Genomic DNA, 13542 nt, shown 5'->3' with positions numbered 1-13542 from the left:
CCCTACTGTGGGTGTGGGGACACTGTACCTCTGGACATGCCCCAGTGGAGGTGGTAACCCTGTTGTGGGAGACAGCACCTACCTCAGCCATACACTGCCAGATTACACAGAGGGACAGAGATACAGCATAGTCACCACAGACTACCTTTATTTTCAGTTCCATGGAGGCTTATTTGACCTCATCTCTATTTTTCTAAAGTATTTTTGCTCTTGTACCTCTGAAGTAACTTAATCCAGTTATTTTTATTTAGTCTAATCTTAAAAGTACTATAAACCAGCTCTGGTTTAAATAACTGATAGATTTGCTTTAAAGATGCTCTTTGCTCTTCTGAACTGTCTTTTCTCCCCTTTTCACTTCCCCTACTTTAAGAAAAAGCTTCCATTGACTGGTCAGACACAGAAATGTTTCTGAAAGGCAGCAGCTAGACTTCTGGGAAAGGGAATGATATATTCAGAAACTTCCTAGAAATGACAAAAAGCTATATGAGGGTGCCAAAACTCTGACCACTTACAAGAACTCTTTTACGTACAGAAGCAAGAAGGACAAAACCAAAGAAAATAGAAGATGTAAAGAGGGCAAGAAAATGAATTCCTCAAGTATTAAATGTCTAGAGACAGAGTATTGGTAATTTAGTGCAAGTGATTTCCCCTGCTCACCAGGAATGCAATAGAAACAAAAATCAAAGTGCAACTCCGCTCAATATACATTGTCCCTGCTTGATGCTGCAAAGTACATTTCATTACAAGCCAAAAAGAACAGCCCTCACTGATGCTTGCTCAAATGTCTCAATTTCTGGATTAAGCTGTCCCATTGTTTTGAAGCATAGTTATGGTTTAGAGATCAATGGGACATAGACTATCCTAATCTACTATGAACAGCCCATAGCAGAGAAGGGATACTCTGCACTAGAGAGCCATCTAAGTCTTCTAATTACTTTGGCTACTGATAGATTGGCTCTTACCCCCTTGAATTCCTTTGTCACTGAGGAGTTAAAATTCATGAGCGTCCATGCTGCTGAATGCTTCCCCCAGTGCTGCTATTTTCTGCGCCAAGCATCGCCGCAAAGAGTCGGAGGTCTGTCAGGCCATCTGTTACATAATAGTCAACAATCTCCAAAATCTGGGGAAACTGAGATGGAGAGAGCAAAGATGATGAAGGGTTTAAAAAGAACAGATTGCTGCCTTGCTTGGAAGGGAGGGAGGGAGGCAGGGGGAAGGGGGAAAGGCTGGATAAAAAGCCCTGATGGAAGCAGAGACAAACCCGATTAGCACAGCCAGCAAAACAATCCCCCCAAAATATTAATGCTTTCTCCAAAGAAGTTGACAAGGACACCAGATTGGTGGGGAAAAATGCTTTAGGGCAGGAAAGCTGAAGGAGGCCATGAAAAATTACAGCTGTAATTTAGGCATTGCTGTACACAAGTAGACACTGAAGACAATTTAAGAACATCCTCTAAATCAGTAAAGAAGACCACCACTAATATTTTTTGTCTCTGTGTTATACAACACACTGTTAATGTACCACAGGGAAGTAAGTGTAATATTTTCATTCCACTATTTTCCTTTCCTCCTTTCTCCCTCTTTTTGCAAAGGAGGTGTTTGCTGATTTTAAGGCACCAGAGCAGTGACAACTTGCAAGTAGGGCTCAGCCACCTCGTATTTGTCTTGCTTTGTGTCCACATTTTAAAAAGACTGACTATATCAGGTGTAAAATGTTCTCAGGAGACATAATATCCATTTAACTGCCTCTGCAGCCACTGAAATTGTACCAGCAGTAACACTGGTTGGGTGAACCACCTAGCTGCATTTAAACTCTCCTAACATGAGCTGACTTTTAGTCTGCTCTGTCCAGTTCTTACTCTTTCTGCCCTGGCTAAAAGCTTGCAGAGCTTTCTCTACCAGCAATAACCATAATGCTGGTGTCTTCTTGATTTCCTTTTCATATGGGAATGTGCCAGACTAAGCACACTGACGGTCTCACCACCAAATAGATGTCCCTTCTACATCAAGTTACAAATATTCCCCCAGACTCTCTTGACATGAAAAACCACTGAGAATCAGAAGTCTTATGGCAGTTTTGGGAAATCATTTCTGCTTGAAGAGAAATGGGAAGCAACAAGAAGCCTTTAGGTTTCAGTTCTGTCGACCCTCTGCCTTTCAGGGACTAGTTCCTGTCCACAGGACTCAGAAGCCTCTCACAACATATAAACACATGATCTTCGCTCCTGTAAAGTTCAGGTGCTTCAGAGCATTTCCTCAGACCACATTGAAGTTTTATGTGCTCCCTTGCTCAAGCGCTTTGCTTTATTATCCCTTTGAGCAAATAATTTTTAAACTACAACAGAAAACAGGTGGCAGTTGAGGAAGGGAGAGAAAAGGGATATTTTCTGAATGCACATATACAAACAACTCAAGATGCAGGGATAACTTTGCTGGTTAACTTTTCCTATGACAGTAACTGCTCCCAAAGCAAACACATCAAAATGGAAGCAATTAAAATCTGTGTTCATTCACTCATTGTTGTTACTACAGGTTAAGGTGGCTCATTAACAGATATGCAAGTGCATAGTGTAATGCATCCCTCCTAGCAGTATTAATGGATCACGTAGGATAATGCTGTCAGATGGAAAAGATGAGCTTTTATAGGTCTGATAAAAATAAACAATAAATGCAGGCAGTGCTGAACTGGATTACCATAGTGCCCCATGAGTTGTGTAATGATGTTAGCACTGGCGCCTGCCTTAGAGCTGATGCTTCAGAATACTAACATTGAGCCACTTGATACGTGTTTGATGTCTAAACAAGTCACATCCTTTGCTGAGAGGAACAAATTGTGATGGAGACTGGCTGTGGGGCTTCAAGTTTCAGATAAAAATCTGTCCAGAAGAATCCCATACAAATAATTGTCCAAAAGACTTTCTACTTTTAATCGTATGAAATATGTGGTTGGACTTTTTACTTATTCTGTTGGTTTTTTTCTTAAACATCTAAATAACTTGGTCCCTGCTCTAGTGCTAAAGCCTTGTCTAACATTTCGTGCTGGGAATGCAAAGCAGGGCACCAAGTACAGTAGTACAAATAACACTTTATTTACAGTTTCATGGCTTTGAGATTTCCTGTCTCCATAATCACTTCCTACTAATTTTCTTCTGTTTTGTTTGAAATGGTAGTCTTTTCAAAGAAAGTGCCCAAAGAAACAACGCCTTTGTAAGGTTTGGATTAAATCAGGGAGGTTTTTATACTTCTTTTTCTGTATTTCCCAGTACCGTTTCTCTGCATTAACAGAGTTTGTGCTGTATGTCTGGATGGCTCAAACAGGACTGTGATAAGAGAACTGCAAAAAGGCCAGCACTGAAGGGCCAAAGTCTCAGCTGGAGGAAGCTGGCACAGCTCCACTGATGTGCATCAACTACAGGCCAGCATCATTTGAAGAGCCAAATAAATGTTTAAATGGTGGACATGAAAAACTTCCAAGCACTACCAAGACACTTGGAAAATTTCCTAATACTTGAGCACATACAAAACATGAAGATAAAATCAAACATTGTTGTGTTGTAGGAAGTAAATAAAAGCAACTACCACAGAAGTAGAGTTTCTATACAGGGAGATTAGCTCAATCTGAAATTAAATCCACAGAGTATTTGACATATTTTTATCTTGTCTAGTGGTTTGAGTTGCCTAATGAGCAACATCTACAGCTATATTTAGACTCCTCTACATTATGCCAAGTTGGCTGACCAAAATGGGACAGATCCCAAATCCTCTGCTACTTTTCAAAATGAAGCTAACAATTGAAAAAAGAAAAAAATCTGTGCAAAGAAGTACATTGAGTAGCATGAGTAGACTGTACACTTAGTGTTATCTTCTTTTTCCTATCCCAACTACTTGGCCAAAAATGAAGGCATACACCCCATTTCCACTGCTGACCTCTGACCTTCCCCTTCCTTCAGAGCTCTGATTTCTCTCCAGGCCTTTCAGACCTTGAACACTTCTCTTATTTCCAAAAACGGATGGAAATGAACATGTGTTATTTAATTTGTTAGTGGGTTATGCATAGAATTGTTTAATAAAAAAATACATCATACATGTACCAGTGCTGCTGCTGAGGCTGCTTTCCTTTATGTAAGTGGAGTATTGACCAACCAAATATCACAACAAACAATGAAGGTATGGATACAGGAAATGTTTGCCACCCTTCTCACACTTTTCCAGGCATGGATCTGTTGACTTTACTTGCACTGTAAGTCAATAAAGAAGCAACTTTCAAGGCCAACAAAACTTTCTAGGGGTTCAAGTACCCATCTCATCAGCATCCTCCTGCAAGAACACTCACAATATTAGTTTTCAGAAAATTAGACAGTTGCCTCTGGGCAGAACTCCAGTGTCTCAGAGTGTGGCTTTTACAATGTGTAGTTAAGCTCTGCTTTCATTTTTCAAGTTGAGGAAAACCCTCAAAACCTCTTACTCTTTCCCTTCACTGAACACAAAAGCACAGTAGTTTAGCTTCTTTTGGGTCCACACCACCTTCTTCACCAATTAGTCATTTATTAGTACACAATACAACAGTAGCAGTAGCAGTAGTAGTAGTAGTAGTAGTAGTAGTAGTAGTAGTAGTAGAAGAAGAAGAAGAAGAATAACTTTAAAAATTCAAAGATAAATGAATACACAGAAATTCTGAATGAAAGGAGGGATTTTACATCTGTCTATGGCTTTCCAGTATAATGAGCTAAGATACACTACAGTCTTTCTACAGAGATACTAAATTCATTATTTTTCTCAGTGAGATGATATACCAGATATTTACTGCAAAATCTAAATGGTTTATGATCTTCTGGAGTGGACATAGAGACAGAGAAGAAATTATTTGAACAGGCAAGAATTGATGTGATTTACAGCTTTTACACAAACCAACCCTTTTTGCTTAAAAGTCATTCACGTACAAGACTATTACTATTTTTCTTTTTTTTTTTCTTTTTTTTTTTTTCTTCCCAGCTGTCTCTCATGGAGCTTCACTGCTTACCTTCAGATGCAACACTCCATGTAGGACAGGGTGTAGGATTGTGAGCTCTCTTAAAAGTTTGTCTTCAATCTTCTGTTTACTGACTCCAGGAGTTAGAGCAGAAGTGAGATCAATTCTTTCTCATTGCAGTGACAGACAGGAAGACTTTTCTGGAGAAGAGCTTAAATAGGGAGAGGACTGATCTCTTAGAGACTTTTATGAGCCTCTGATGATGCCTGGAACCTCCAAAAATAATTAACAATGGCGATTTAAAAAACCCAAGCAATACCCACTCCATGCTAAAGTAGGTCTTGGTTACAACCCAGGAATGTCTTTTCTAGGAAAAGGACATAAAAATTGAAGTTGTAGTGCAGACATTGGGCAAAAAGAGAATAGTTTGTTTTAGAGAGCAAATATGGAGGCATTCCATACTTATAACCACAAAGTTGTGGATTCCCTCCCCTGCCCTCAAATTTACCAGCTACACTGGTTTATACTTGCAGTTCCACCAAGATGATAATGACATATGAATAGCACATAGAGAAATGACACATAGAAAGGAAGAATCAAGTGAAAAAGCAGCATCAGGCATAACCTGAAACTTGAACATCCTACTTCAATCAACTTTATATCCCAGGTAAGGGTGAGAGCTTAGCTAAGCTCTTTAAGTCTTTGATCTGTTCAGATGCTCAAGACAGAGTCCAAGACCAAAAACCTGGCACCCAGGGGAGCTTTTGTCAAGAGAAAGGTGCTCTTCAGGTCCCCACAGCATGAGGAAAGGGGCAGAAGCTGTGTGGGAGGTGTTCTCCAGCTGTGGAGAGACGCAAACACTTTGCTGCTGTCCTAATGTTTCACACCCCAGACCAGGCCACGAGACAAACAACCCCGGTGTTGTTTCAACAGTCTCATTTGACATGGTCTAACACTACAAGAAGTGAAAGAAAACCTTAGCACCCCTCCCACCCCCCTCCTTGGACCAATTGAGCTGTCACTGTCTGCACAGAAAGTGATTGTTCAGTTGAAAACACATTTTGGCCTGATGCAAACGGAACAGTCTTGAAAAGTGGAGTTTCCTTTTGTGCCTCCCCTCCAAGGGGAGTGAAAGGCAGCAAGAAGAGAGGCAGGAGGGAGGGAGGTGACCACTGTGCACCATCAGCACTCCATGCTGCCTGCTCTGCAGCCCCAAAGGCAGCCTGTAGCCTTGGGAGGGAAGGGGTGAACAGCCTTGTTCAGGCAGTGACAGATATTTTCAGGGGGAAATGTTCAGAGGGAGCTGAAAGAAAGTGTTGGGGTGATGGAGTTTCAAAACCAGAGCTTTGCTGAGCAGCAGGTTGCAACCTTTGGTTAAAGCTTGTCTTGCAGAGGTTGGTAGCTTAGCAACAAGGAGTTTTTTAGTTTGTTTTGTACAAACAGAAGAAGCAGCATAGGCATGTCAGAGTACAGATGTGTCAAGGCATCAGAGGAGAATCACTGGGGAACAGTGATTTGCAGCAGGGATGAGCAGGGATACCCCTCTCCAGCACCATGGGACTCTTCTTCACACATGATCATGAGATTGTCAGGACATGGAAAGGATTTTCAAGATCCCATCCAAAGTCCCAGACTCCCAGTCAATTTTACTTTTATATGCTAAGAGTTTATTTTCAGTTTTAAAGGTGACCATGAAGTAAATGTCACAGAGTTGACTTCCTATTTTGAAGGGTATCTCTGACTACTAAAGCTCACCTGAATTTGGGTGTAGAATAATGTAATATATAAGGAAAAAAAAAAAGCAAGTCATATGCAAGTAAAAAATAGCTGTTCTGCCATCAAGCACACTGGGAATTTATATCTTTGGGAGTTTTTGTAGGCTAACTGGACTATTGATCTCTGTTCCCATTCAGCATCTTCTCAGGCAGCAGTTTTCACTTTTAGCTCAGTACTGAAAATCAGCAGTGAAGAAGCTGTCACATCACCACATCACATCACTCATCCATTCCCTTGAGAACCTGCATACACAGCCAGTATCTCTTTCTGTTCAAGTCAATAAATATTTTGATGGCTAATACCTGCACATTTCACAAATTCTCACCAGAGAAAGTACAGAAGGAGAGAGGAAAAGATGCCCTAATTACTCACAGGTAATTATCTCAGGTTCTCACTAAACATTTATACCCCTACCCTCCACTAATGAATTCATTATGTAATAAGAGTTGAGCAACAGCAGAAAGGACAGGTTACATAGCCAGCCTGATGTACAGCTCTGATGCACAGCATAAGTGATCCTCTGCTCCAGTAAGTTTTCACCTTAAAAAGGTGAGAAGCCAAATTTCTCCAGAGCTTTCCATTCAGCAGAACTAAAGGCAAGCAAAGCAGGAGTACCCTACACCAGCAGGTGCCTGGAGGTCCCTCAGTGCCCCCATGGGACACTGCCTGCTCTCCACGTACCTGCCAGACATGCAGTGAACAGGCAGGGTTCTAAAGAAGAGGGGAGATTTCCCCATTAACACAAGGACATTCCTCTTAGATGCTTTGAAAGAGAAGCAAACTGTGCAGAAATGCCCTCTGCAGCCAGAGAAATTTGTGCAAACATTTTCCTCAGACCACAGGTTGACACAGGTCTTACTGACACTGGCAGCACCACAGGGTCATTTACACACAGATGGCCTGGGCCTGGCAGCACATTAAGGACTGAGGCTTTTGTTACACTCTGCCACAAAGCTCTGGTTGTTTGGAAGTGTGCTTGAACAAGCTCAGTTATCTATGTGGAAATTGATGTAACCGAGGGACTAGAAAACGTGGTTCCTCCTTCCTTCCCTCCTCCTTCCCTCTCCTTCCTATATACTCACTAAACTACCTTTCACTGTCTTGGAAAATACTGCTTTTTCTGCTAAAGGTTGTGGAAAGAGAGTAAAGTGGACTTAGGAGACCACTAGGATCAGCTTGCCAACTCCTAACATTTAAACATCTTGAAATGGAGCGTTCTGTTCTAAAAGTCTGGTGAGCATGTTCTGGGTTGGTAGTGCTGGGGGGCAGGAGAAGGTGAAGTGTTGATTTTTTTTCTCTCTCTCTCTTTTAGACACACACACAAATGCACATCTTTCACAATTTATGTGATGTGCAACAGCATTAATTTTGTCAGGTTGCACAAACATTTATCCTAAGAAAGCAAGTATTTCTACTACTCACGTGAAGTCCCAATAAACAGAAGGCTCCAGCAGATCTACAGTAGCACCTTACCTGAAAAAATTTCATTGTCCAACTTCATCTCTCCCAGAGCTTTCAAAGGATCATAAACATGGAAGCAAATATTCACACCTTAAGAATTCCATTGGATTTAACACTTCCAACCTGCCAGATGAAAATCTTCCATAGCAATGGTCCATGCCATCAACAACTGAAAGTTTAGGACCAATCTTGTTTTCTTGAAAGAAAAACTTGTTTTCTTATATCCACCTGCAATTGTTTTGGAGGTCTACAGAAGGTGTTCCACTTTTGCAGCAGGTCCAAAACACCTTCATCATGTAAAGCAGAACCCAATAAAATGTCCCCACTATGATGCAAGAGAGAGAACTGTCACTAATCAGCACACATTCTGAAAAACACAGCCCAAATTACCCAAATCAAATCTAAATACAATTCCAGACTCAATATTCTAAATTGAAAGTGACTCCTACAATTATAACTATTTTAGAACTATAACTATCCATATTTAAAATGATAGGTTGAGTGAACAAGACAAAAGAAGGGGCTGGAATGAAATAAAGAGAAACAGAAGAAGGACCTCTGAGTCATAGTAAGTCACAGATTTGTCAAATTCAGTAATATTCACAGGATGAAGGAATCATTCCTCTTCCTGACCAGAAGCACTAAGCTCAGGTGAGCAAATAGGTAGCAGGAGAAGCAGTTGTTCAATTAGAAAAAGTTTAAAAATGAGAAAGAATTAGAGTCTCTCATAGAATTGGAAGCTAGGGAGGACTGGAGGGGAAAGTTAGGTCAATGTCCAAAGGCTCCTGATTCAGCATTAAGAACAGGATTTTCTGCTGTTAGATAGGGATGTGACAAATGACAGAGGAGATGGAAGTTCATGTGAGATTGGTCAAGCAAGAGAGAAATTTGAGCTAGAATTATGATGCAGATGTGAGAAATGTGATGTAAGGTCTGTTGAGGAGATTTCCAGTAGGGAATTACCAATAAGTAGCAGTAGAAAGACTTTTGTTGTGCTGATGGCTACTTGCCCCCTTCCATTTTGCCAGAGAGCCCTCTCCGATCACCCCAAAAGGCTCTGCTGCTGCTCCCCTGCTCCTGGGCTGAGCTGCAGGGTCAGCCCTGATGTGACACTGCTGGCCAGCCTGGCTGACTGGACAGCATGGAGCCTCACTGGGGGGGCCTGGAGCAGGAGCCTGGGAGCTGTGTTTGAGCTCCTGAGCTGTGTCTGAGCTCCCACACTTGCCCTTGGACCCCACATGAGCGACATTGTTGACCCTGACCTGTGGCTTGACCTCAGACCTGCCTCATTGCTATGGATGTGTGTAGAGCCATTGGGCTGCATTTGACCCTGGTGGCTGCCACTGGATGTGCTCTGCTCTCATCTCTCAGCACTGTGGGGCTGGGAGCCCCTGCCCTGCCCATCCTGCTGCCCTGCCTCACCCTCGATCCCCAGCTCTCCTGCCCTTGCTGTGCCCAGATGCAGGAGGAGAGAGTCAACCTGGAGCAGTTTCAGGGTGATGAGAGGAGCACAACTGCCTCACTAAATATCTCTAAGGTAAGCAGGCAGAAAAAGGAACAAGCTAAAAAAGCTGGCAGTGTTAGCATGAAAACAAATGTCTTTTGGAAAGTAGACACAGATTTCTTACACCAAAGCAGCCTGCATCTTGAAAGGCCTGCTAAGAATCAGTGCAGAGGGATCAGGAATGACAGCTTTTAGATGGAGCTTGAGCAGGTCACACAAGAGTTGATATGACAGGGAGAGCAAGGGCCAGATCCAAGCTCTTTTTTGTGCAATGAACACAGCACTGCTCAGCACATCCCTGGGGCTGGCAGCAGACTGGGGAACGGGGATACCTGAGGATGCCAAACTTTCTTTCTCACTTGTCTTTTCACTACAACCTTTGTGCCCTGTTCCCCTGCTTCCTTCTCTACACTGCATGTTCCTGGCATTGTGACTCCACCACAGCTGGCTAAGGGGAAGGAGATAGAAGTCCCCATTTATCTTTTTGGTAAATTCCCCCTTGTTTTAAAAAAAAAATATATATATATTTTTTTAATATTAGGACTACCATGCTCATTTGAGGTGTGCCTGATTAATTCCTTGGTGTTTTACCTGGTGAATACTGAAGTTAATTACAGTCAGTGTGCTCACTGCAATGGACCCTTTTCTCTGCACTCTTCTCTCCCAGTGAGCTAAAGAGAAAGCCTGAGCCCATATATGAAATCCTCATTCAAATACTGCATTCAGTCAAGCAGTTTAAAATTGCTTTGAGGGAGGGAGGGAGGAGAGAGGGAGGAGGCTTGGGGGGAGTGTGGTCTTGTACTTGGTGACTGCTGCAAGCTGGAACAGCACAGAGAAGGAAGGGCCTGTTTTTTGATATTCATAGCAGGGAATTTAATTTAAGGCTGGTGTGTTGCTGGTTGGAAATATGTATTAAATACCCAGATGCAAGAGAAATGGGTACAGAAAATAGCAAAATAAATACAGGATATTGGCTCATCTATGCAGAGCGCTGATTTCCTAAACCTGGCACATTGGGGATTCACTGCCTGCCCTGATTTTGTGTGTCACTGATTTGGCTAGGATCTAAACACAGAGCTTCACAGTCACTGAACCACCGTCCCAGCCCCAGCCAAGGCTGAGCACAAAGCAGGCCTGAACAAACCAGCAGGCAGACTACAAAGGGAGAGTGATTGTTCTGCTTAGCAGCAGCACTGTTTCTGCTATGCTTAGCATAGGAACAAGTTAATTTGGGAGCACAGTCTTCTTAAAAGGAAGCACTCCCCAGCCCAGCATCCCCAGGTTTCATGCAGTGTGCTGCCCTTTTTACCATACATGAGCCATGGATGTTGCTCACAATGTATTTTTTTACTACTCAAGTAGTATAAAAGCTTCTGATAAAAATCAGCTCTCTTAAACCTCTGCCTGGCATCTTGTTAAAAACTGACATCATGTTTGCCTGTCATCATTGGCTCACAAGGAAGTTTCTGCCATGACTTAATAAGCAAGAAGAAGGATTTTACTGTTAAGACAAAACAAGAAACTGCAATATCAAAACACTCATACAATTTTTCTCCAGTGCCCTTCGTCTAAAATACTTGGTCTTAACTGATTCTCCACAGAGGTAAAGATAAATTGTGAGTAAAAAACATGCCTAAAAAATATAGAGAAATGCACATAAGCTGTCCACAGCTCCAACCATATTAACAGAGGTGTAGAGATCATCAGTGTCCAGAAACATGCCCCAAAACAAAACAGTTCAGCAGCTCAAGAGCCAAGAACAGAGCAAGGAGGGGGCACCTGAGCACACTCACCATGCTGAGACCTGCAGTGTCCAGTGGGACCAGGGTGAACAAGCTCCCTTGGCATAGGGATTGTCCTATGTCCTGTATGTCCCTTGGCATAAGGAACTGTCCTGCCAGCAGCACAGCACCCACATCCTCTCTCCAGGATGTGCAGGCACTTCTGTCAGGAAGGAAGGGACACAACCTTGTCTCTCCTTTGCTGCAGTGACCACCTTCAGATGCTTTCACATTTCCTGGGGGCAGCTAACATAAATTAGAGCAATTTTCAACCCCCTCTAAGACATTCAGGGCACCCAGCACTGGGCTGCCAGAGATGCAGCCTGCACTCTTCCCTCTCCTCAGCATCAGCTGCTCCTTTGCTACCCATGGCAAGCTATGCCATAACTGTGAACTTTTTTTCTCCTATATTTTTGTGTTACAGACTGCAAAATGCCACGAAAGGAGGGCAGGCAGCCCCTTGGACCCCCTGTTTCTCACCTGCCAGGGAGCAGGGGACACTGTGGTGAGCATGGGCTGAGAGGGGGAGAGCTCCTTCCCTCCTCTGTGCAGCAGCAGAGCTCTAAACTCCACTCTGGCCTCATTCACCAGAGCCAGCAGCTGCACAGGGGCTGAATGAAGACCCAGGAGCCCGGCCCCGGATTTGGGGTTGTGCAGGCAGTGGGGCAGTGCTGCCCTTCAGCTGCCCCAGGGGCCATTCCAGAGCCATCAGCTGCAATGGATGGAGCAGAGGCACCGAGCCCTGCTTGGGCACTCAGGGCATGAACAAAATGAGTGCTGGATATAGCACCCTCATTCAAATAGCACAGCATTTTAGCACCAGAAATAGTATCTTTCTCTTTCTCTTTTTTTTTTTTTTTTTTCAGTGAAACTACTGGCAGAGAAAGATGCAACTTAGCATGAAAATAAGTATCAGAATAAGGCCCTAGCTGAATAGTCAGTACTCTGCATAATTCTCTCTTTTCATCCCCTCAGCCTAGATCCTCTCCAAATATTCAGATCAAAATTTGCAAAGTAGCTCCAGCATTTTGGCCATCAAAGTAAAAGCTGGAAAATTTAGATTCTGCATCCATCATATCCCTCTACTTTGAATAAAATCAGCTCTCTGATTTTGCCATCAGGCTAATCATGAAGTCTCTGTCCCTTTCTTTCTGTCTCTCTGTCAAAGATCAAAGAGCCACAAGAGATATACTTACTAGAAAAAAAGAAATATACCATTTTAAGGAATGTATTCAATTCCCCTCTCTACTTAAATATTTTTTTTACATGCAACATCTTCACCTTTAGCATATGAAAAAGCATGTAAGGGAAAGGACAGAGAGAAAACCACAAGTCAGGGTAAACTGTGGAGTAATATTCCTGCCATTTAATGGCAAAAGTCTGTTTCAAAGACCCCTGCATGCTTTACACAGAGTCTACGTTTGAATGATGCATTGCTAGACAATAGAAAAGACCAGCAGAGGGAAGTAGTCTAAAATTATAACTGAAAATTAAAAATTACGTGCAAAAATACAGAACAGGAGACAAATCCAACTACATAATTTTCATGTTAACTCTCTGGGCAGTACAGTAAGAGGGCCAGAATACACTTCTATCAAAAGCAGTGAGAATAACCCTGAGAGCCATCTTTCTCAAATCACAGATGAATTCAAATGGGAAGAGGCACGCAACAACAAAAAAAAATAGTTGTTAATGCATAAAACTACTGTATGACTTCCAATAGCTGGACTCAAGAACCCTGGTTAAATACTGACTTTCTTTCAGAGTCAATCAGATAATAAGACCCCTTTAGAAGCACAGAATAGTTAAATTCATCACCATAATTTAATTGTAGAAGGTTATTAAAGAGCACTTCGACTCCCCTCCTGCTTCGGCGCTGCTTTTGTGTATTAAACTCAGACTAATCAAATTGCAGATTCCAAGAGTACTGTATTAGTCATCCCCATCCCTTTTAATTTGTTTAATGGCCTCCTTTTTTCTCCCCCCTCTTGTGTGTGTGTTCTGACTGGCTGTGCAGCGCTTAGGCTCACGACATGTAAATAAAGAATGGA

The 13542-nt window shown here is 42.5% G+C and overlaps 1 protein-coding gene across 2 annotated transcripts in view; it reads right to left on the bottom strand.

The window, feature by feature from the left end:
- LOC143694088 (uncharacterized) overlaps positions 1-13542 on the bottom strand; it is a 66324-nt gene that overhangs the window by 52508 nt on the left and 274 nt on the right. The gene's annotated exons all lie outside the window — the stretch shown is intronic.

Source organism: Agelaius phoeniceus, chromosome 5 (genome assembly GCF_051311805.1).
Source record: "Agelaius phoeniceus isolate bAgePho1 chromosome 5, bAgePho1.hap1, whole genome shotgun sequence".
Lineage (NCBI taxonomy): Eukaryota > Metazoa > Chordata > Aves > Passeriformes > Icteridae > Agelaius > Agelaius phoeniceus.
The sequence above is the reverse complement of the archived record's forward strand: the minus strand, read 5'-3'. Positions and strand labels throughout refer to the sequence as shown.